The following is a 26105-nucleotide window of genomic DNA, read 5'->3' as shown; positions in this document are numbered from 1 at the left end:
CAGCTTCCAGCATGGGTACAATGTTTTTTGTTTTGTTTTGTTTTTTGGCCAATTTCTTTTTTTTTTTAATTAACATATACTGTATTATTTGTTTCAGAGGTACAGGTCTCTAGTTGATCGGTGTTACACAATTCACAGCGCTCACCACAGTACATACCCTCCCCAATGTCCATCAGGGTTGGTCAGTTTCTAAGTAGTTTTCAAATTGGAATTTTTTTAAATTAAATTTATTTATTTTCAGCATAACAGTATTCATTATTTTTTCACCACACCCAGTGCTCCATGCAATCTGTGCCCTCACTAATACCCACCACCTGGTACCCAAACCTCCCACCCCCCCGCCACTTCAAACCCCTCAGATGGGTACAATGTTTTAACAACAATTTACTGCTTAGATACAAGCAAAGGAGGAGAAGTTGGTTACCTTTCATCAAGACTGGGCCTTTGCCCAACGAAGGGGAAAGCAGCAAAGGAATTTAGCATCTTGGCAACAGAATAGTTATGGTAGAGCAGTGGGAGACTGGGTCAGAATAGGGGCTAAGACTGGTCAGTAACACAACCTCACTGGACTCCACCTCACTCCAAATCATCTGCCAGAATGATCAGAATGCCAAGAGTTGTGCTTCCTCCAAAAAGGGAGTTTGTCACTGACTTGGGTTTTGCCACATCTAGAATCCCCTCTTTCGGGTGCTGTTGAGTGCTGGGCACCAAATTAGGCAGCAGAGTCACTTCCGAGTACAAAGGAAGACATATTCCCTGGTAACATACATCATGTAGCCAAGTCTCACAGCATTGGGAAACGGGCTCAGACCTGCAGAGAGAAGACCCATGTATTGGACACTGTCTGTTCCCCCTACCAGATAAAAAGCCTCCCCCACACTCTGGGCCTCTGATCTGGCTCTTCATAACACTGACCCTGCCTAAATGATAACCTGTTTCACAGATCTGATGAGATGGTGAGTGTAAGACCATCTTGAGTGTAAGGAATTCTGGAGACAAGAGAAATCATGTTATTAAGACTCTGTAAACTTATCTACAAATACAGATCATCATGGCTTATAAGCAATTTGCCTTAGAACTGGAAACTGACGAAATGCTTGCAATGAAAGGCAAGTGCATTTCAAAACAGAAGCAATGGGAAGCAAGCGTCTTTCTCTTTTGTGCAACATCCTATGACCTCGTGGTTCTCACAGCCCAGGATGTTGCTGCAGCCCTCAACCCACTGTGCTCAGAACCACACGGCACTAATTCCTGAGTCAGGCTATGATCCCGAGCTCGTGACTTAACCTTTCAATAACTCAGTCACCTTCTCTGTGAAGTGGGAAGAATTGTAATCAGCTTACAGGGACATCTGGAGGATTCGATTTTTTTTTTTTTTTTTTTTTTTTTTTTTTTTTAAGAAAACAGGTAACTGGAAAGTACTCTCGGCTACTTTGAGAAGAGGTTGGTATAAACGTGAAGTGTCACTATTATTAAGTGTGAGGCAATCCTCCCCACCCCCAGCATGTCCCGGAGCAACAATGTGAGCTGTGTGACAGGCTATTTTTAAATCCTCATCTCTGGAAGCATATGGTCCCATACAGTGCCAAAAAGAGAAAACTGACCTGCTTCTTGTTTGTTTGCTTGTGTGTTTTGACATGATGGAGCATTTTCTATGGTCTGGTAAAGATGATCTTTTCTACTCTGAACTTCTAAAGCGGGTGTTGAAGTTTTGCTATAACACAGCCTGAAACAGACATGGCCATATCACTTACTTAACCAACAAGGAAGACCATCCTGAGTCAATGGTGTGTTTATACAGATCTCCTTCCCTCCGGATCAGTTAAGAAGTTTCAGGGTTTGCCTGGCTGTTTATTATTATTGTTAGTTCTTTTGTTTTTGTATCTTATTAGTATCAACCTCTACTGACCTAAGCCCTTGTGTGCCTCAAATATACACTCTGTCCATCCTAAGCTTCAATTTTTGCTACCCCCTCTCACCAACCTGACTCCACTCACTCTATTTGCGATTTGGCAAGGCTATTCTGAATCCAGTCAAACTTGTCACTCATCAGATTTGATTTCTGACACCAAATCCGTGGAAGATATCCAGCTGATCGGCTCAAAAAGGAAAGAGATGAAAACACCTATTTCACAAGTTCATGGAATTTGACTTTTGTGCAAACCTCCCTTTCCCACAAAAATATCCCCCATTTAATTTCTTAAAGTAAAAAAGAAAGATAAGAAGGATCCCACAATTGAGTCTGCCTTATTTATTTATTTATTTATTTACCCTTTTTTTTCCCCCCTTTTCCCCCTTGTAAGATCCAGAATCCAACTTGTCTTTGGATCAAGTGATAAATAAAAATGGAAATAATGAAATTTTATAACTTTACTTATCCAATGTAAAAGGTAATTCATAAATGAGGTTGATGAGATGCATTCAGGAAGATAGGCCCTGCATATTCAGTTAAATGGTTGACTCCAGAAGCTTTGAAAGGACTCTTAAAATGTTCTCTGTGACCCTGGATCCAATAAGAGAGCCAGTCAAGGAAATTCATGAATGTTCCAAATAAAAATATTATTAAGCTCAAGATATATCTAGTCCTAAGAAGGTCTTCTTCAAGTATAAATGAACTCCCTTGTTAGAGAGGTTTGGGAAGAAGAGGAATGAGGATTTGCTGGGGATACGGAACAGAAATTCTGACATTGACCACCATGTAATCAGCTAAACTTGAAGATCCTCTCTGACTCTGAAAACCTGTCATTCTATGGATGAGCCAACAACTTCAAATCTTTTTTGATAAGTAGACAAATAGCCACTGTATGACCGAGCTGGGTTTTCAAAAAAAATCTTCCAATGTACATATAAAGACACTCCCATTTTTTTGCCCCTCCTTGCTCAATTTAACTCAAATCCCAATGTATAGACACCAAGAAAGAAGAAAAGGTTAATAACATGACTTGTCTTCCCTCTACAAACAGAACTATCTTTCACTTACATGCATTTTTTTTTCCTCTTGCCATTTCTATTGGTCTGGTGCAGAAACACACCATCCCCCTGCTATAACCCCCTTCCCTCCTCTGTTTCCTCACAAGTCTATCCTTCACATGTGAGGCCTCCCCAGTCATCATAACCTGTAGTTGGTCTACAAAATGCTCTGACTTTCTCTTTCCCATAACTCTCCTCAAATCCATAACTCCAGCTCAACTGGGAGTTTCAACTCCAAGTAGATTAAGGTACCAAGAAAACCTTCCACTAGCTGATTCAGTGGCACCACACCCAAAAAGACCCTCTCTGTCTTCTCTGTCTACTTCGTCATTCAACTCAACTCCTCCAAGAGGCATTCCCAACTTCTGCAGCCTGTTCATGATCTTCCCCTTCTCTATTGTCCTAGAGGTTTCAGAGTCATTAGCTACTATTGAAGTAGTAAATACATCTTTGCATCTCTGTTTTGTTTGGGTGTGTGCTGGTTTCCCAACCCAGGGCTGCAAGTTCCTGGAAGGTAGAGACCATTTCTTCCTCTACTTTTGTAACCAACCTGGTGCCTAACTCACTGTTGGGCACAGAGTGGTAGCAACAAACTTTCACCCTCGTGTCAGGTTATAGAGTTGAAACAGTACTTCCGCATATCATTCATTAGATGCTCACAGCAACAAGGTCAGGTCCACCAGGCAGAAAATGGGTAGTCTCATATGGGTGGGAAAACTGAGGCGTGGAGAGCTCATTATACCTGCAGAAAATTTCTAGTTCAGTCCTCCCTTAATCATAACTATTAGGTGAGAAAATAAATGAAGAGCTCTTTCTGTTCAAAAATTTGTGGGTAGCCAAAGGGAAATGACCATGTATTTGGCAAATGTCCCATTCTGTTGATGTAGGCTGACCTCCAAAACAGGCTGAAGAATCCACTTTGTCTGGATAGACTCAGTTGGAGAGACAAATGGCCCATGTCTCCTTGACTCTGGTCATGTTCTGTGAATGAGAAGAGAATGCAGTGAGAACCACGAGTATTTTGATATGTGTTTGCATGGGAGCTTAAATGGAAACCAGCAACCTCAGACATTGCTCTGAGAAACCTCTAGGCCTGACCATCTTGAGGCTGCTAGGGCCTTGTGACCGAGGCAGACAGAAGAGACCTGTCTGGAAGAGGCCTCAGGCCCCAAATGATCCTTAGTGCCCTTCACTTCTTTAACAACTAAATTCACCCAATCTCATTTACATAATAAATTTTAGAAGTCTTTGGAAATGTGTTCCCATTCCTCCAGAAATTGCCTCTGAAAATTCTAGTAAAAAGTCTTCCAGATTTGTTCAGCCAAGTTCCTTTTCCCCTTCCTTTTTTTGACAATAAAAGCCACTTTGGCTCCAATTCTCAGATCAAGCAGGTTTTGGATGACACATGTTCTATGATAAATGTTTATTATATAAGTTCACTCAAGCTAGTTACCATTGCTCTTAAGGCACCACTGCTATTGTTATAGCCATAATACTGTCCTTGAAAACCAGTAACCCAAGATATTCCATAAGGATCTATATTTTTTTCCTGTCTTCTTTTAGATTCTCTGCATTCTTTCCACAGATGGTGTAATGGAGATAGGAGACAGGAAAATTCAGGAGACAGGTGTTTGAATCCTGATTCTGCCCCAAGCTGGCTCTGTGACCCTGGTGAAGTCACCTCTAGGCACTAAACCTTAGGTTGCTCTTCAGTACAATGGGGGGGTGGGTGAGAGCAGGGACTGCCAAGGTCTCAGTAAGTTCTGACCTGTCCTGACAAGAGGACAAAGTGGTGGGGGGAAAAAAGCAATTTCAATCAAGTCAAGACACATACTTGCCTTTCTTCACCCAGGATATGCTTTACATAGCTGAATTTGCTTCCTTTTTTACTGGCTCATTCTCTAGTCAGGAGCAGAGGAGAAATGGTGCCCACACAGATTAGAGAGGTCGAACCTGTGGGAATATATGTGGGGTGGGGGCTATGCTGCCGAGTCAAGGAGCTGCACACATCACTATTACTTCCACTTCATCATACTTCTTAGTTCTGGGATTATATTATATTGAATTACAGGACCTTCAGTGTACTTAAAGCTTAACAACGTATAGGAGAACTTTCAAAAAATTTCCAATCCCATGATTGCTCCTGAAAAGGCATTTAGGAAATAATTCTGCAAATTGGATTATTTTCAGGGGGTGGCACGCAGAGGGAAGGTGGGGACATTTATTTCAAGAAGAAAAACAATGTGCCCTTGATATTCATTTCTCCAAAACTTTCAACTAGCCCATGTAGGACTATACTGTAGGTCTCTCCACGCTTTATAGTTTGTATCAAAAAAAGTTCACATGCTTTATATCACTTGCCCTTTGAAAGAGCCCTCTGAAAGATCACATTTGTCAGGGAGCCTGGGTCACTCAGTGGGTTTAAGCCTCTGCCTTCAGCTCAGATCATGATCCCAGGGTCCTGGGATCAAGCCCTGCATCAGGCTATCTGCTCAGTGGGGAGCCTGTTTCCCCTCTCTCTCTGCCTGCCTCTCTGCCTACTTGTGATCCCTGTCTGTCTAATAAATAAATAAAATCTTTTAAAAAAGAAAAAAGAAAAAAAGAAAGCACTTGTCACTGTCTCTGTTTTATAGGTAAAGAAACTGAGGCCCTAACAGGTCTAACAACTTGTTGGTGTATCCAAATCTTAGGTGGCAAGGTTGAGAGTTAATCCAGATGCCCTGCCTTTTGATGTGGAATTCTCTCTTTCTACCACGCTCTAGGGCATTCTTCCACACTGTCCCATACAGAGTTCTTTCTGGCCTCAAGCACGGACGTGGGTAATTATCTACAAGCCTGTAGCAGGGATTTGGCTCTGTTCCCCAAAGGGCTGATACAGAGTCACAGCTATCAGAGCGAAGTTCTCCCTACATATTATCCAAGACTTTTTTTTTTTAAAGATTTTATTTATTTATTTGACAGAGAGAGATCACAACTAGGCAGAGAGGCAAGCAGAGAGAGAGAGAGAGAGGAGGAAGCAGGCTCCCTGCTGAGCAGAGAGCCCGATGCGGGACTCGATCCCAGAACCCTGAGATCATGACCTGAGCCGAAGGCAGCGGCTTAACCCATTGAGCCACCCAGGCGCCCTATCCAAGACTTTTTCTTCAGGTGAGTACCTCTCTGGTACTCCAGTCCTCTAAAACTCTGGGACAAGTTGGTGGCTAAATCAGCACTGAAATCCTTTCATTTCCATCTTAGAGTCTTTGGTATCAAAGACCAAAGGGATTCAGCAGATTAGTCACCAAATAGAAGATCAAAAATTGTGTTTTCAAGTCACTTAGGAGTCCTACTGGTCAAGGATTGACACAGTTAACTCTGACCTCAGTTTCTTCAGTGACTTCTATTAACCAACCTCACCAATATAATAGAGAGGGGCTGAGGCAGAAAGAAATGTGACTGCTCATGAGTCATTCATTCTTGACCTTCAGCATGTTTTGAAAATGTGTTGTGAAATGCTTGCCAATCAATAATTCCATCACCAGGCAGTAGAGAAGCTGGGAGTTGTGCAACAGGGGAAGCAGGGCATTAATGCCAGTCACTTCGGAGGCTCCAAATTCCTGCTGAGGGCAGGACTTACAGCAGGACCCAAAGACACAAAATCCCCATAAAAGTTTTTAAAGGAATCAAAGACAGAACCAAGAACAAAAGAAGAGTGAAAGTAGACTCCTTTCCTTGCATGAGATCAGTTAAGTGGAGCTAGCAATTATTTGCAGACACTCCCAAGCTAACATGTCTGTCCTCTTCTGTGAAGGGCTAGGACAAATGGTATGCCCCAGGCTGCTGCTAGTCATCCCTTCTCTTTGTTCCAGACAGCAACCTGAGCTGTAACTATGACAAGTGCTATGAGTGACAGAGGGACAAATTACAAGAGGAAAGATCACAAAGCAAGAAGGCAGAGGACCCAGCCCAAGCCCCTGACTTCCACTTGCTAGGCCCATGATTCTGGAAGAGGTCTCATCATTTGTCATATCTTAGGCTCTTCCTCTTTAACAAGAGAAGGCATCTGTCCCATAGACCACACAGAGTGCAGACGTGATTAGGGATGTGAAAACACTTTGCAAACTATACATATCTGAGAACTTATTAGTGGAAACCCATTCATCTGATTTTGCAAGCTTGGACAGAAAGAGCCTCCTATTTAAGGAATGGCATGACCCCATGAATGGAGTATGACTTGTGGTTAGACGAAAAATCAGCACCGAAGATGGTCCCACGCAGATGACAGAGGAGAACTTTTGAACTTCTAGTTAGAGTCAAGTCACTGTTAACTATAAGCAGTGATAGGCTGGTAAATGTTTAATGGCTGGTTCTCTGGGATGGAAATACCCTGAATTGTAGCATTTGCTGATTTCCATGGTGTAAATTCTTGCTCCATGGTTGATTTCAAGCTAGCAACGTGACATCACTAAACCATGAAGTAAAGAAGAGATGCCCACAACTGGCTTTCACTAACAGGCACAAGCTAGCAGCAGCACACCACAACAATGTTGCTGACAGCTTTGGAAGCCTTCTTGACACATGGGACTAAAGTTTTAACAGAGCCACAGTGTCTGTTCTTTGAATAATTCAAAAAAAAAAATGGGAATTCTTATTTTTATTTAAATTCGTACTTGACATTTTTACAGCAAATCATAATCATAAATTTCTTTGTGGACATTGTTGAGCCCTCAAATATAGTTCTATCATTCTTAGTAATGTTCCTCAATTTTCAAATCTGATAACATAAGAGATCAGCAAGCAAGGCAGAATGGAACATTGCATGAAACAGAGTGAAAAAACCTGACATCAAGTGGTAGCAATTCCATCTGTGAACTTGCACAGGTCACCTCACTGTCTGCTCTGAGTCTCAGCTTCTGCATCTGTAAAAAGAGAATAGCCCTGCATTATAGGATTATTGTGAGATAACAGAAGATAATGCAAATTCAAGAGTTTTGAGAACAGCAAAATCCTATCTGGGCCATGAGCAATTCTCATTTATTTCAAATAGTGATGGCTAGACATTATTATTCATATTAATTACCAACCTATGCTTTGTTGGCCAAATCCTGCACAGGAACTAGCACCCTCCATCTGGACACCCTCTCATGTCTATGCCAAGGAAAGCCATGCTCAGGTGAGACCTGTGTAATCCAAGAATGCCCCCAAGAGCCTCTGGGCTCTTATTTTACCAGGCCTAGCTCTACTGCACTGGAAACTGCTTATGCCTACAAATGTCCACACTCCAAATGGCCCGTGAAGGTTAAAAGCAAAATGGAGCCCAGGTTCAGCCAATACAGAGCTGTCACAGTACCACCAAGGAGCTAGATAATGCGGCATTTTGGAAAATTTTCCCCAGCCAACTTTGAGACCATCTTTGAGGCAGTGGTGTTTTGGGGGAGAGTGTCAGAGGGACTGAGAAATCTGCATTTTAAACAAGGGTCCCCTTTAATTCAGGTGCACTTGACAAAAACTCTTTATGATGTGAAACTTGATGGAGGGAAGCAAAGAAAGGGTTCTCCATTGATGGTGTGTCAAGTGTTTGATAGAAAGCAATCTCTCTTAAGGGAAATGCTGGTGTGCAGGGAAACACCCTACTAATCCATTTATTGGTTGGGCTTCTGCCTTCCTTAACATAATATGACTGTCCCCACCCATCCACCCACATACACACGCACAGGATGGTCAAGGTATGCAGGTTACCAGGTCAGGCACACACAGTAGGTCATCCAGTGAGGACTGTGCAATAGCAAAATTGTTTACAAAATTTCATTTTCTGCCTCCAGATCCTATCAAAGATTACTGCAGAGAGATAGATGATCTCAGAGAGATTTATCTAAAACACGGTCTATGGACCCGCTCCCCCAGAGATCTTAAAGGAAGTTCCGTCAATCCCTGTATCACTAATCAACACATCCCAGACTCTACCTGAAGGGTTCTATTTTCCCCTCCACCCATTTGGTCAATAGTTATTCATCAGACTCCAACCATGTCAGGCATATGTACAGAGCCTAGGAAATCTAGGATGAGTGGAATTACATTTCTGTCTTTAAGGAGCTGATATCCTCGGAGGACTCAGGAACTAAGCAGTTACAGCAGCACATGGTTAAGCATAAGTGAAATATCCCAGGTACTGAGGGAAGCAGAGGAGGCAGAACCTAAACATGTGGAGTACCAAAAGGGGATCACAAAAGCTTCCCAGCATGGAGGACACCAGGTTTTTAAAGAAGGGTAGGTTCTAGGAAGAAGCAATAGCCCGTACAAAGCATAGAGACAGGAGGGGGGATGTGCGTTCTGAGGAAACAAGTGGACTGTCATAGAGACTGTGTACGAGGTGTGGCAGCAGCTGGGGCTGGTAAGTAAGCATGCGAAAGGCCTTCTCGGCCATGTCAGGAATTTAGGCTTCACCTTGAACACAAGGCGCAGCCTTGGCAAGGTTTTGAGAAGGATTAGGTTTGCATTTTTTATATCTGTCCAAAGACAGGCAGTGTGGAGAATAGGTTGAAATGAGAAGGCCAGTTAAGAAGCCATTGCAGTAGCCCAGGTGAGAGATGGGGTGCCCTGGCCCATGGTGTTCTGGAAGTGGGGAGGGAGTAAGAGGTTTAAACAAAATCAAGAACATAGAGTCCCCAGGATTGACTGGTCATGGGCTGGGGTTTGGGGGAGAAGTCATCTAAATAAGCGGACGTTTCTGGCAAGGGCACCTTGTGTATGTAATGCTTTAACAGAGGTAATGAACACAGGGGGATGAACTAGTTTCAGAAAAAAGTTAACAAATTCAGTGTGGAATATGTTATGGTGACTCTAGAATATGTAGGTGAAGAAATTTCATCAATATTTGTGAGGATCCTGGAGTTCAGAAGGGGAAATGAGATGGAACGTTAAGAACTTTCTTGCATTTGTTGTAAAACTCTTGCTATAGACATATTCATCACTCCCTGAGAGTCATCCAGCATTAAATTCCTTTTCAAAAATTCCATCAGGACACCCCTTTCAATCAGAAAAAGAAAATGATGTAAGTCATCATGTTTACTTTTTTGTCCTGCCTGCCAGGAAGCTCAGAGTTATGTTTAAAGCTCCATTGCAATAACTATATGAAATCTTATAACTAATGTATTTGCTTTCCTGCCATTCTTATGGCTTTCATTTTTTATTTACAATATATCCTTCTCAGTGTATGTCCCATATTGTAAGTTGCCTCTACTTCTCTTTGGAAATAAGAAGTATGTTTTCACCAAGGTTGGGTCCTATCCACTTCAAATGTGTTTTAAGCGCCTGAGAAGGAGTTCCTCTCTACAGTCTATGAGAGTAACTATTTCTTCCCAGGTATAAGAAAGAAAACCAAAAAAGGCCCTCTTCAGAAAGGGAATTAATCCTCAGAGAGCAGTTAGAATCAAGGGGGCTAGAAGCTTACAGATCATTACAGAAAGCTAGAGCTATTGATTCAAAAAGAGCATCGAAAAGGTATGAGGAGCAAAATCTGAGCAGAGGAGTTCCAGCCCAGCCCTTCACCCAATTCAGCTACACGGTGCTCTCTACTCCCAACATGAGGAGGCAGGGCCACCGCAGAAATAGCATCATAGAGGGTTTGGACAAATTCCTTTCAGGTTATTAAGGGTTATCTTTAGCCTTTGAGGAAAAAGAATATGCCATAATAATAGCAACTGGTTTTTTTTTTTTTTTTTTAATGCTCTGACAACATTACCTAACTTAATCCTCCTCGATGTTCTGACTGGCAGGTAGGGCAGGAACTGTGGTTACTCACACTTTTACAGCGATGTGTCCTCTTGCATCATGTTTCTTGGAGCCATTTTTAGGAAAATAACACTGGGCTGGGCTTACTTCCCTCCACTGAGACCATTCACAGTTAATGCAGGATAATAACAAAAGCAAACATGGTGCTCCCTGAATGTCAGCCCAGCACTTTCAGCTTTGGGAACACGGCCACCCCTATCAGAATAGGTGACTCCCCCACAACCTCCCTGAGGTAAGCTGGGAGCCACTTATTATTCCTACTTCATAGATACAGAAGCTGCATCTCAGAGAGGTACCCCAGTAAGTTGTGCTCCCTCTGCACAACAATACCTTATACCTGGATTCATAGCATTCAGGGGAGGGCTTTAAGATCCTGTGCTCCTGAAATGGTAACCTACCACCAGTCCGCTGAAGCCTCCAGCCTTCAGCAACTTATTTACTGGCACAGTGAGATGCTAATGATAGAAACTGCCAAATGGACAATTCTAGCTCATTTGAATTCCCTGTTCACTAATGAGTACAGCCCCTTGATCTCACAAAATTAGTAATGGGTTAGGACCTCTTCTTTCCTTCGGATAGAATCACCTGCCTCAGAGTGGTTAGGCAATACAGCAGAAATCTAAATAATTTTCAAGGAGTCAGTGAAAATCAGAACGGTGGAAGATAAATAGGTCTCACTGGGCCAGGCTCAGAAAGTCTTCTTAGCCATGTGGCCTGAGGGCAAGTCACTTCATCTCTTTGAGCCTTCATTCCATCTGCAAAATGGGTAAATAATAACCTCCGTCCTTCCTCAGCTCGTAGGCTGGTTATGAAGTCCATAGCCATGCTCCTGAGCATGACATGAGCAACATGGCTCCATGAGTGAGAAGAGAGTCACTGGGGAGACACACACAGAGACACAGTGACCCCTTTCCACACACATTAGAGCTGACAGCAGTCATTAGAAAATACAGTCAGGAATTCCTTTCAAAGAATCAATGAGTTAAGGGGCACCTGGGTAGCTCAGTTGGTAAAACATCTGCCTTTAGCTCGGGTCATGATCCCCAGGTCCTGGGATCAAGTCCCATATCAGGCTTCCTGGTCAGCAGGAAGCCTGCTTCTCCCTCTTCCTCTGCCACTCCCCCTGCTTATGCGCTCTCTCTCTCTCTCTCTCTCTCTCTCTCAAATAAATAAATAAAATCTTTTTAAAATTTTTTAAAAAGAATCAGTTCAACTATTTTACTCAACAGGGGAGATAAAAGCTATATCCTTCCTATAATCAACCAATCCCAGAAATCTCTTGAAACTTTAGTCACAGAATTTGCAAAATGCTAAATAATACACATTTTTTTAAAATATGGCAGACCAGAGGTGGGGAAGAAAAACGAGGCCGTCTAATACACATAAGTGAAAATATCCCTCTGGGTTTTAAAGAATTATGAAGAACCCTCAGTTTTCCACAAGGAGACCAGAGTTTTAAAATCACAGACAACAGAGCCAGGAAGACTTAGAGACCATTTTTCTCCTTTACCCTTCCCTATCCATTTCACAGACAAGGAAGGTTAAGACTCAGAGAGACTGGTCTCCTTCCAGTCATATTAGAGGATAGAATCAGATAGGAGCATGAGTTGTGTCCCTTGCTGCATTTAACCCAGCACACATTTATGAGGATCTACTAAATTAGTAAATCCTTGCTACGGAAACAAGGGTGAATAAACCAGCGAATCCACTTCCAAGAGATCACGTCCATTGGGGGAGATAAACACTGAGCAGCTGATGCTGGCCCAAAATGGTATGTGCAATATTAACAATGATCCAAAGTGCTCTGGGAACACAGAATTCAGAGCATTCAATTCTGCCTGCAGTTCTCAGAGAAGACCCCACGCAGGAGTCAGCGTTTGAGTGTATGGTCTAGACGAGCATTCCGGGAGAAGGGAACAGTGAGCAAAAGCAAGGTGCTGCAGGAAGAATACAGCCTGTGCAGAGAGCCACACACAAATAGTTTGAAACAGCTGGAGGGTTTATAGAAAGTGCTTGAGGGCAATCTTGGGGGATGTCAACAGCTCTCAGCTGCCATCCTGCACCTCATTTGGCACGCTCCTGAGGCTGTGGCCTGTGTCCACCTAATGGGCCAGCACAACACCTGGCCAAGTGCCGATGGCATTGTGGGGTTTAATGAATTCCCTTTGAAGATGAGAGGACTGTGAGGGAGAGAAGAATTTGCCACTCAAGTGAGTCAACTGGAACGGAAGGTGTGTCTAGCTGCTCAGGCCCAGCTCTCTGGCTAGTCGACCAGACAGCCAGGGTTACCTCTCCTGGGGCCATGGGGTTCTACTAGGGATACTAGGGAACATCAAGCTGTTTGGGTTTTTTTTTTTTTTTCCTTTCTTTTTTTTTTTTCAGCAAGTAGTTCTAAGCCACAACACTTCTGGCTCACCCTTGCATTTGTAGTTTTACCAACATAATTGATCCCAGAGCTCAGTTTCTACCATACCCATTGGTTTCCTAGGGAGTAATGATATATTTAGGTCCCCTTAGAGCATCAGCACAGCCTGGCATCCTGGGGATAGCATGGAGGAACATGTAAGAGGCAGACATAAATAGTCCTGAGCTGTGTAGTCATCCTTTTGGGTGCTCTGAGCTTCCTGTCCTGAGTTAAGGTTTTTCTCTTGGGGTTAGCTGAGGCACCAAGAGATAAACAAAGCTTTAAAGGGACTCTCCCTATTGGAAAGCTCAAAGCACTTCCAGGACACTGCTTTGCCCTACCTTCTGATGTATGTGTCTGCCCTTCTCATGAGTACGCCCTTGTGCAGACTCTCTGAGGTGTGTGGGGGCAGAAAAAAGACCACTTGAGCATGAAATTTCACCGAGGTGCCCTTCCTCATACGTTGGGTCTACAAAATGTCAAAATAGCCAGGCAAATCATGCCAGGATTCATCATGGCAGTGGGCAACCAGTCACCCCTGATATTCAGCCCTGAGCCACCCAAATAACTTTCAGTGACTAAGGTTTTTTTCCACTTACACCGGATTCTTCTGGTTTCACCACACAATTATATTAGCAAATAAGATCCTTGAGTAAGCAAAATAGGCCTTTCACAGACACATTCCTTAGCTTACTACATATAATTTAGAGTCAGGGAACATCTATTCACATAAGCTTTTCAAAATACACCCCTAAGCCATTTTCATCATGTAGTTGCTGTGAACCCAAAAATCAAGTATATGCATAAGCAGGCAGCCAGTAGCTTGCAAGAGAATGAGAACTGGGCAATGAAGCAAAGAACAAAATTAACATTTACAACGTATGTAACTGACAAAGGATTAATACCTAGAATATGAGGAGAGGGGGGATCCTACACATCCATTACAAGGAGAACAACAGAAATAAGTTAGCTGATTATATGAGCATGCACATCGCAAAAAACAAAATGATCCTTAACATATGGAAAGGTGTTCAGCTTCACTAATAATCAAAGCAACACAAATTTAAAAATTAAGAGATGTCATTTCACACCCATCATATTGGCCATAATTTTTAAAGTCTGGAAATATGAAATGTTTATATGAAGATATAAAACAACAGCAAAGCATAAAACATAATAGAGCTGGATAGAAATTCTGCAATTATCTACTAAGTTTGAGGCTACATATACCTTATCTCACAGCTATTCCACTCTCAGGTATACAACTGAGAGAATCTGTTTTCCTATACACAAAGAGTTTTATACAGGATGTTCACTGCATTGTTGTTTATAGGAAAGAAAAGAAATTTAGGACTTCATTAGTAGGGAAATGCTTAATAAATTATAACACATTCAAAAAAAAGGAATATGACATTGAAGTTAAAGTGAATGAAATAAAACTGATACACATTTAAAACAATAATATTGAATGAAAAAAGCAATTTTTAAAATAAATTGGTTTTATATAACTTATACAAATTTTAGACATGAAACTGCAGTCTTTATTGTCTTGGACACATACTTATGTGCCAACTATGGATGGGACAGAGACATACCATCTTTGGAGTGGTAATTGTTCTGTGAGAAAAGGAAAAGGGCTGGGAAAAGATGGGCTCTGAAAGGACTCAGTTGTCTTTGGTTATGTTTGTTTCTTTAAAAAGCATTTGAAGGGGCAGGTGTACCTCAGTATTTATAGCAGCAATGTCCACAACACCCAAACTATGGACAAAACTCAAATGTCTACAAACTGATGAATGGATAAAGAAGATATGGTGCATGTGCATGTGCGTGCACATGCACACACTCACACACATACAATGGAGTATTACTCATCCATCAAAAGAATGGAATCTTGCTATTTACAATGACATGGATAGAACTAGAGGGTATTATGCTGAGCAAAATAAGTCAGTCAGAGAAAGACAAATACCATATGATTTCACTTATATGTAGAATTTAAGAAACAAAACTGATAAACATAGGGAATGAAAGAAAAAATAAAATAGGATAAAAACAGAGAGGGGGACAAATTGTAAGAGTCTCTTAACTGTAGGGAACAAACTGAGGGCTGCTGGAGGGGAGGTGGGTGTGGGAATGGGCTAAGTGGGTGATGGGCATTAAGGAGGACACTAGATATAACGAGCACTGGATGTTATATGCAACTGATGTATCCTGAAATTAATAATACACAATATGCTAACTAACTTGAATTTAAATAAAACCAAAAAATTAAAATAAAAAAATAAAATAAAAAACTGAAGGTGTAAGGAAATGTTAGCATTCTTAAAAGTCAGGATGATGGGAATATCAATGTACAGGTCAGGAGAGGTTCAGTTTTGCTACAGTAACAAAACTGCTGAATCTCAGTGACTCGGATTTCTTTTTCACTCATACATGGTGGGTTGGCAGAGGGGCTGTGCTTATTGTCATCACACAGGAACTAAAACTGAGAGTGTCCACTACCCCCTTGCTATTGGCTGTACCAGAGGGAAACAAAGAGCAATTTATGTGGTCCAGCCTGGACGTGGTCCAAGTTGCCTCCTCTCACAACTAATTGGACAGAACTGGTTATATGGGCCTACTCTGCCCAAGGGGACCAGGACGCGCAATTCCACAATGAGCCCAAAAGTGGGAAGAGTTGGAAATTTGGGGGCCAATGACAAGGAAGTCTTTTTGTAACAAGTGGTTGTTATAGTCTTCATCATCTCTTTTTACATGTTTGAATTATGTTTCGTATTTTATAAAATAGGGGTTGGCGGGGAGAGCTTTGGTTTGGGAATCCAGAGGCTTGGGCTTCAGTGTGAGAAAGAGAAGGTGACAGAGGCAAGGTGGGGGGACAAAGATAGTATGACTGTCAACTCCATGTTCCCAGACCATTTGATGTGATTGGTGACTGGCATACCCACACTGATGCTACAATTATCCCTTATTCAGAAAAGGACCACCACGTGAATGACCCTGAGCTGGTTGACCTACCTTGCTCTTATTTCCATGGAGGTTGAGTAGGTGACAGGAAGCTTGACACAAAGAGATGGAGTACAAGGAGTGTGGATGATAAAGTCCAAAGTACCCAGTCTGCCTCTCACACACTTCCTGTCACCCTGAGCAAGTCACCATACTTCCAGGGTCTATTTTCCTCATCTGCAAAATGGGCATAACAATAACATCTACATCTTTGAATAGCTGTGATAAGCAAATGAGGTATGTAAGGTGTGTTGTAACTGTAACGTGCTGTGCAGACGTTCACTATTATTAATGACCTAAATTTTGCTGCAAGGGAAGCCTCAGGCCAGATTTACATTTCTGGCCGACAATGACTCATACAACTTCCCTCACTAGAGCCACCTGGTTGACAAAATGGGCCCAGGCATCATCCTGTGGTCCAACCGCTTAAAGAATCTATTGATTTCCTCTTTGAAAGTGAGTGTGGGAGCAGGAATTAAGCATTATTGTAGATTCCCTGGGGAAAGCTAGGGGGAGGGTATGATTCCTAGGAGCATAGCCTGGACGGGGAGAGGTTCTAGGCTGAGATGGAAGCCTAGGTCCCTGGGACTCGTCAAATGTTTGAATTAGAAGACTACAGCAAGGAGAGAACAGCTCTTTCAATACCCTCATTTTCCAAAAGAGGAACCTGATGCCAGGAAGGCAAAAACAATGACCCTTTTCTGAAAGCAATAGAGAGTCAAGAGAGCTAGCATTCACCTGAGGTCTTCAATTAACTCAGAGTAACCAGGACAAGCCCCTTATGTGCAAAATGACACATGAACCTGACCTCCACGGTTACTTCTACTCTCTCTTGTTTTAGGAACACCCAGTTCTATCCCATGTGAAAAGCAGTATAACTCTCCCTAAAAGTGAGCTCTCTGATCCCAGTTACTGACTTTGCAGGCCGGCTCATAGGAGTTATCTCCTTTTCTCCTCCATATCCTGAAGGCCATGTATTGGTCCTCCTCCCTATCTTGCTAAAGGATGCCTTCTTGGTGACTCACCTGTTCTTTATTAACCTGTAGAGCCCTGATGCTCTTGAATCTACCCTAACCTAATAAATATTCCTACCTGCTTGTGTTTCTGGCTCTGGGGATGGGGCCAGAAAAACCTTCACCAAGCTGCAGAGAACACAGGACACAACTTGGGAAATGGCTCGTGAGCACCTGAATCTGACCCCAGAAGTCACTCCCAGAGGATGCTTTGCACATCAATATTGCTGCCAATAACCCTTCTCCAGAGATCACAAGAAGCTACACAGCCAGAAGCAAGGGTAAGTCTGACCCTGCAGCAGGTGCATCCTGCTTTGACAGTGAAGCAGACTCCACAGGAGGATGTCTACTACCTCGTTACCTGGGACCTTGCCTCTGAGGCCAAGTCATTCTGCCAGGAATTCCCAGGACCAGAGAAAAGACCACTATCTCCATCGGTAGGAAGAAAAGGCGGCTATTACACCTGCAAGACACTTCACCTGTGAGGCACTTCTCAGTCTGCAAAGCACTTTCACACCCATTAGCTCATTTGATTTTTATGAAGAACTGAAAGTCAGCGAGAGAAAGGCTTATTCTCCTGCATTCTCGATAAAGACACTCATGTGAGATCCAGAGAGGTTGAAGGACTTAAGGTCAGATCTTTTCACTCCAATTCTGATTCTTTCTCTGTAGTACAATTAAAACATTATCATTTTATGATAACATTCTATTAATGACCAAGCCAGAGGGCCAGTATTTAAATCACTTTCAAATATAAAGGCACTCATCGGCTTGCTCCTGCCCTCCAATAAACAGTTCAGGGGGAGAAATCATTTGTGAAACCAAAACGCTTTTACATTGTGGTTTGTGCTGTATCTGGTTTCTAGAAGCCAGGACTAAAGTCCACTTTCACCCGCTACCTGGATTTTTACTTGAGTCAGTGCAACTGAGGAAAGGATGATATGAAACAATTGCTCACATGAGCCCAGCTTGCAGCACAAGCTTACAGCGTGCGTGCATGCGTGTGTGTGTGTGTGTGTGTGTCTGTGTCTGTGTCTGTGTGAACTCAGAAAGTCAAAGGGAAGTATAAGGTTGGGTGTAGCAGAAACTCCTTCCCTACTGCTCAAAACCCTCAACAATTCCCTATTTCTCAGAGTGGTCCAGGGACCAGAGGCGTCAGCATCACCTGAGAGTTTATTAGAAATGTGTAACTTCAGGCCCCCACCCCAGACTTACTGCATCAGAAACTGTATTATAAGATCCCTAGAGGTCTGCATGTGATTGTTGAGAAGCCCTGATGTAGAGAATATGACCCAGATCACTGTCCCCAGGGGTGAAGTCCTTACTCACCCTGGCTGCCTGAAGGCAACACTTACCAGTCCACCCATCCTCACACTTCCTCTCTCACCTTGGCTCCTGCGATGATCTCTTCCTCTGGTGTTCCCCTGACAAATCCTTCCCATCCTTTGAAATCTGGCTCAAACACCATCTCCTCCAAGAAGCCAAATTTGGTCTTCCCACCAAGAAGTGATCTTTCCTCTTTCTGGACCCCCATATCCCAGGCCACGTACTTTCTGTCTTGGATTATAATTTTTCTGAGCATACTTTACTTCCCTCTCTAAATTATGTGCCCTTCAAGATCAAGAGTTGGTCTGATTCATTTCTATATTTCCCAAGCCACACATGACTTTGCAAAGTTTCTACCATAAACTGATTCTTCAATACATTCATTTTTAATGTTTCTGTCTCTAATTGAGGTGTCCAGAGCAATTAAGAAATTCACATTACTATTTTTGTTATATAGACAATCATTAGCACATATGATTATGGTATGAACTTGGAGCTGTTTATCTAAAATATCCAGTCACCATCACCAGGCATGAGCACAGACACCCCTCCGCCAAATGCACACCTATTCTGTTTCCTTTTCTATTTGTTCTTTCCCATGAGAAGAGCAATTGGCCAGAATTTATCGAGGTAGCAGGAAAATGACTTCTTTACACCTGATGTGCCAATTCCAGACTGATTAAGAGTCTTACCCAAAGAAGGGAAAGAACTTGAACCTATTACAAAATGGAACATAGTACCCAGATCCCGAAGTCTCTATCAGGACTGCATTTGGGACAAGCCAAAGTCCCCTGGCCCTCATTCAGTCGCTTAATGGAGAAGACTCCAAAGACAGAACGCCACTGGTGTTCTTCCAATTATAGAGTCATCTGATTAGAATTACAGTAAATGCATAGCTCAGTTTGCATTGTCCTGAGCTGAACCGGCTACCAAGCTTCTATGGCTGGAGCATCTGAGGGTACTGAACTCTGAAAGTCCATTGTCTCATCACACTGGTGCACTCATGCAAGGACTCCCCTGGAACAGGGACAGACACAAGTCAGGACACTCCATTTCTGGGGACTCCAGAGCTCTCGAGGCTGGAACTGGACATATAAGTGTATTACTGTTTGAAGGACAAAACTCAACACATACTCCACACATTAAACCATCTTAGAACTTTGGAGAAAATGTTTGCCCTTGGGATAATTTTAGAATTAATTGTTCCCGTGTATTTCTAGCCTGTTAGCATTGAACCTTGAGAAGTGGTCTACACAGCACAAGTTTTCCGAACCATAAGATAGTATTTTGGTCCATGACTAAGTGAATTGTCTTGTTCTGTCTAGCTGTAGCGGGGGAGGCAGGAATTCTATATCACAAAGCCAGCCATCCCCTTTCACCCATTCCACTGGCAGCGTGAGGATTGGGAATCGTCAGGTTGTCGGGTCAAACCTGACTATAGTGTTATTGTTGCTTCTACTTTAACTACCAAACTGTTAAGCATTACTGCCCCAAACCGAGCTGGGGGCAGACACCACACTTTGAAGCCACCAAGTCGGAGTGCTATTGGATGAAACTCTGCTCTACTGGACCATGAAATGAGTTTTCAAAGGGACAGAGAATGACAAACGTGCAAGCCGTGACTAAAACTGTCTCACCAGAGTGCTAATACTCATAATGGAGCAAAAAGAAGCACCCCCATGTGATGGGACTCTGCCCAAGTCCTGGGGAGAGGCCAGGCCGAGTCATAGACCAGAGAACAATCTGGAGATGAGCTCTGGAGCCTCTGTTTCCTCATCCACAAAGCTGGTTTCATATGCGCATTGTGAGAGACTTATGCAATTACATATTATTCTTTTCTTAAGGTAGTGTTTGAACCCATGCCCTGAAACTGGCTGGCTGGATGAGTTTCTGGGCCCATCTTTCCTTGTCCAGGCTCATCCGCCTCCCAGGATCATCATGCTCATCCAAAGAAAACAAGAGGATTTGGGGGTAGCCCAGACTCACGTTGGGAGAACGAAATCTACACCCTTATTTTCTAAATGTCCTTCAGAGGAGCACCTGGGTGGCCTAGTGGGTGAAAGCCTCTGCCTTCAGCTCGGGTCATGATCCCACGGTCCTGGGATCGAGCCCCACATCGGGCTCTCTGCTCAGCGGGGAGCCTGCTTTCCCCAACCTCTCTGCCTGCCTGTAATCTCTGTCAAATAAATAAATAAAATCTTTTTTAAATAAGTAAATAAATAAATGTCCTTCATAGCGGAGAGCTGAGAAAGTGCCCTGATACTAGGCTTTCTTACAACACTAAGGCTTTTGCCACTCTCCTTCCCTCATCTTCACAAACCCCAGGAATCAAAGATGCATCGACATCAAGGTATACACAGGAACCAAATCACAGAGTATACTTACGCATACACACACACACACACACACACAATTGTAAATATATTTTTAAAGAACTTACCACATTTAACAAGCAAACTCTGTCAGAGAAATTCATGTGCAATTAGGAACGGGGAAGGAGAGTATTGGATCGTGGCCATGTAGGGAAAAGCTTTAATTACTGGTAGTTTAAAGAAAACCAACTTGCCCCTCCCTACCCTGGCTATCCCTGATCATGCTACCCATTGCTCTTCATTTGGCCTTCCCTGATTGATCACTGCACTACTTGCATTATAAATCAAACTTGATCTGGCATCACTTCAGACTCACTGGGCCCTCATCAACAGAAAATCTTGAAATGATGTAGAAGCCACCTGTGAAATGCTCGTACTGAAAGTGTTGTAGAGAAAGCTTATTTCAGCTTCAGACTGGGTGACAGGACAACAGCAAGAAAGAGAGAGGGCCCTTCTAGACCATGAACAGAGGCAAATGGTGATCCAAAATCCAGGCTAAGTACTACCCAGGGTCTTGCCATCAGGGCTTCACGTCCTGGAAATACAGTATGTCAGCCTACAAAGACCCAGAAATCTTTGACCCACCACCTCACTATGGAGGTGAGGAGACTGAGACTCAGCTTGGGGAAATGCCTGTGCCCAAGGTCACACAGTCAGTATGTGGCAGAACGGAGGCTCGAGGCCAGAACACCCACTGACATTCTGAAGACTGTTCCACCCCAAGAGATGGGAATTTATTAAAAGGCATAGACACATTTCCTAATTTCCCTCTGAAGGCTGAGGAGTCTGAGTGTGCTTAGCCTCTTGTACGACAAACCAGAAAACTCTGCCAGGCCTTCAGCTCAGAAAGTAGCTGCTCAGTATTGCAGAAGTTGGGATTCAAGGCCCAACTCAGAATAGGAATCCTCATGTCTCATGTGTTTTGGCTCCAACCCAAAGCCCCTTTGTCACTTAGAAAGAGAAAGGGTGTCAGAAATAAGTAAAAGGAAGGGAACTGTCTCTTCTCAGGGGCACCCCAAGAAGCACAGTGTCAGTGTCAGTACCCAGCACCTATCTATTCAAACCCTTCCTCTTCCTTTACAGGTGGGTAAACAGGGGAATGGGAAGTCACAGCTGTCTACTGGCGGCTGACCACGTGAAATCCTGGGCTGCACGTGTGTTTAGCCAGCCCTCCATAGTTCTTTGCTGACCTTTCATCTCAACCTTGAATTGTTACCCCTTGAGAGAATACCTGCCGATGACTTGTATTTTGCCATTTCTTGTTAGTATCAGCATTCTGAAAAGTACATTGTTGTGTGCTCTCCATTTCATAGATGAAGACATGAAGACACAGAGGTTCTAGTTGCAGAGCAAACCCAGAAGTGGACGTGGCTGAAAGATCCTACTCCAAGCTCAGCTGCAGCTTTCCAGGATGGGCACAAGGCCATGGGTTCAATCACCCCAACAAGCTGCCCCAGGTTCCAGACAATCCTGCACTGTTATTTTGCTAGAATACTTGTCTTCTCTTCATTAACGCCATCCCTGCCCCCACCTCCACACCCTCCACCACACCCTCAACACACACACACACACGTGTACACACTCACTCACACCATCTAATTACTTGTATTCACTTTTTTTTTTTTAGATTCAGCTTAAGTGATATTTCTTCAAGGAGGCCCTTCCTTACCACCCCCCAAGAGGTCACACTCTCTTCTTTTCATTTTTAATACTCTTTAAACATCCATGGGTAAAAAAACAAAAATTTTTTAAAAAATAAACATCCATGGGAGTGTGACCATCTGTCCTGAGTCTCTAACCTTCATGTCAGGCACTCAGGCACAGTCCCTGCATTTTGCTTTCCATCGTATCCCCATATTCTTGCCCAGCATCTGGTACCATGTGAACAATAAAATGGGTGAATGGTACAAAGAGCTAATGGGTCAACAGCAGGATATAAGCACAGTCAAATCTTCAGTAATTCATCTCTTGTTAGTGGTGCTTTAAAAGTTTGTCTCGGGGCGCCTGGGTGGCTCAGCTGGTTAAGCGTCTGCCTTCGGCTCAGGTTGTGATCCCAGGGTCCTGGGATTGAATCCCACATCAGGCTCCTTGCTCAGTGAGGAGCCCACTTCTCTCTCTGCTTGCCTCTCCTCCTGCTTGTGTTTTCTCTCTCTCCCTCTCTCTCTGTCTCTCTGACAAATAAATAAATAAGATCTTAAGAAAAATAAAAGCTTGTCTCAACAACCCAACAACTGTCCAACATCTAATTCAGAGTAGCCAACCCATGCTACTCTGCTTGTATACCTCCTGTTCCCTGTACTTGCTCTCACCGTGTGCTTATAGTTCCTATAGTCCTGGTTTCCCTTCCCCAGATTCAGCCTTCGACATCAGCCTCAAAGTAACGCTGAGAAATCTTCCTTGAACTCCTTGTAGAATATGAAATACCCCTTCACTGTTTGATCCCTGCATCCGCGATCAGCATAGTAGTCTGGCAGGGCTGAGATGCTGGGTTATCCATCTGCACACCCCCTGTGCAGGCCCTGCTCATAGGTGGTTCTCAGGAAATATTGAATGAATGAATCAAAGGATCAAGGGTTTCCAACACGAGATGCTGCATTATTGAGAGAAGAATGTCCCTGGTGTAGGGTTTTGCACACAGTAGGCACTCACTGACAAGTTTCCTTCAATGCCATCCTCTCCTAAAAACAACACGGAGTAGAGCAATGTAGAAGAAATAGTGTAAGCTTTACAATATTTCAGCTATACCTGCTCTGTGACCTTGGAGAAATGCCTTCATCTCAAGAGCCTCATGCTCATCTGAGGGCAATGCTGCTCCCCACCATGATGGAGAACAGATATTAACACATCTGGCATTTGCCTGGCACCCTGGAGTTGTTCCTTTTCCCCCTTCCTTCCTGGGAGTCACTGAGAATGGCCAGCCTCACTCTTCATTCTGTCTCCTGGGAAGAAACAGTGGTAAAGGGATTGGAACCCGGAGTCTGGGACCCTTCCTCTTGTCCCCAGTTGACCCCCTATGGCCAGCAGCTCCTGCCCCAACCCTCTCTATCCTGGGGGAGGGAAAGGTGATAGGAATAGGTTGAAAGGATGGATGACTCAGCTCCAGTGACTAAGGCGAGGAGGTGGTGGTGGCAGGTAGGGCACACGGGCTGGAGAGGAAATAAGTGAACACTCCATCTGATGAAGAATGAGAAGGGGTTTGGCCTTGCTGGGCTTCTGACTCTGATACGGAGCAGACAAGTAGGGGCCTGAGTGCCTTTCCAGGGCATCCTCTGTTTCACCCATTAGCAAACTCCCTGCCGGCCCAGAGGGATCTGCCAGAGCAAATGGGCATCTTTCTGTCCTCTGGAGGTTTTCAGTCCAGGTGTTAAAACACAACTGAATACCACTTTTGATGAATTGGCTTTTAAAGAGCATTCCATCTCACTGAAATCAATGTGCATGGGTTCAAATCTTGACAGCTACCTGACTTCCAACCTTGGCCTCTCTCCTGTTTCTTCCATCCACGTTACCACTTTGACATCCCCAAGCACTGAACAAGCAACAAGTTTAAAACTGTACACACAAAGACCTCTGCACCTGCCTTACTCAGCTCCTCCCCTGGCTGACTGTACCGCCATCTACCCGATCACCAACCCAGGCGCTGCCGCACCCCTCCCCCACCCATCGCTCCAGGACCCATGTCACTGCCAGGGCCTAAATCTTTCACCTTCACTTCCACCTTTCCTTGCAGCTGGAACTGGCCAGGCCCTCATCATCGTGCGCTGCGACTCTTTCTGGCATCTTCCAGCTGGTCTTCCTGCCTCCAGTCTGTCTCCAGTCCATTTTCTAGACTGTCCGCAGAATGATATGTTTAAGCCTTATTTTGAACCTTGGTATCCCCCTGTTTCACATCCTTCATTGCTTTCTCAGTTCCTGCGGGGAATAGTCAGACTCCTGAGTCTGGCATATAAAACCCTTCTTGATCCAGCACCCCCTCCCCACCCCCCTGGCTTTACCGCTGACCCCACCCTACAAATGCAAGTGGACAGAGACACACACTAGATTCCAACCAGCCTCGAGTCCCATATCACACTGTGCTTTTCGCACCTCTGGGTGTTTGAACATGTTACCTTCTCACAGGTAAGCACTTCTGTGTCTTTGGAAAAAAATTTTCTTACCAGACTTGGCTCAAGTGTCATCTGTGATGGGTGGCCCTCTTAGACACCCAGAAATGAGACGGTAACTCTTTCTGTGAGCTCTGTCAAAACATTGTCACTCACAGTAAACACCTGTTGGCATTGTGACTTCTTGTTTTTACATGTCTCTCTCCACTAGACTGGGAAATCCTCAAAGGTGAGTCCTTCCACAGAATGCCTATTCAACATCTTTTTTTCTTCTTTTATTAGTATATGAAATATCAAAGACAGGTATGAAGTAATAAACAAACTACTTCTGTCCCTTGATCCTCAGCGTTTGTTTCCATCCACAAAATAGGTATCTGAACCAGACACCTTCTAACGCCACCAGCCTCCAATTTCATACTGCATCACCCTTCAAGTGCACAGCTTACATCCTTGGCCCACTTCAGTAGTAGGAGATTTTGCTGAGTTATTTTTCCCAAGGAAGGAGTGGGACTGTGGGTCCACCCACACAGCAAAATGGCTGATCTCAGTGGCTCCGACTGAAGTCACAGAATTGCTCAAAGACAGGGCTCCACACAGGAACCCAGAAACCCAGGACCCACGCTGTCCCAGGCCAGGACTCCGCCTGTGTCCCCAGCACCCTCGTGACCATTGCCCACCCACACGGGTGCTTGTTCTTGGGCACTCACACAGACATTGTCACAGTCCTCGGGCAGGCACAGAGGGTGACGCATCCATGCAAAGGAACCACCCACAAAGTCTCACCTCCCCCAGGGCATTGTCCCCATGATCCCCACACCTCCAGCACCGCCTACGCACTCACATACCCACAGGGTGCTGGGTTGTCTGTCTGCAAGTCTTGGAGTTTTACACATTGGACCACAGCGTCTTTCAGCAGGTGGAGACAGGTGCATCTGTAGGCTGATGACTGTCTTCCTCTGACCTTCCTGGGCACCTTGCCCCTCAGTAAACAGCTTCTCTGCTGGCCTGAGCAGATCTGCATTCTCCTCCCAGCTTCTTCTGGGAACATTATTTATCTCCTTGAGCCTCAGTTTCCTGACCTATAAAATGGGACAAGTCCCATGTTTGTTTGGAGGTTTTAGTATTGATGCATGTTCATGCATTT

General features: G+C 43.9%; 1 long non-coding RNA gene across 1 annotated transcript; it reads right to left on the bottom strand.

The window, feature by feature from the left end:
* Window positions 1-4877: 4877 nt before the first annotated feature.
* On the bottom strand, window positions 4878-24678 carry LOC132010048 (uncharacterized). The gene is made up of 3 exons (XR_009402135.1): window positions 24565-24678; window positions 7794-7868; window positions 4878-4923 (listed from the first exon to the last, which is right to left on the bottom strand). It is a non-coding gene; the product is annotated as an uncharacterized LOC132010048 (long non-coding RNA).
* Between the last annotated feature and the right edge of the window lie 1427 nt (window positions 24679-26105).

The sequence above is a fragment of the Mustela nigripes genome, chromosome 2 (genome assembly GCF_022355385.1).
Source record: "Mustela nigripes isolate SB6536 chromosome 2, MUSNIG.SB6536, whole genome shotgun sequence".
In the NCBI taxonomy this organism is placed as follows: Eukaryota; Metazoa; Chordata; class Mammalia; order Carnivora; family Mustelidae; genus Mustela; species Mustela nigripes.
This window is presented reverse-complemented; position numbering and strand designations above follow the sequence as displayed.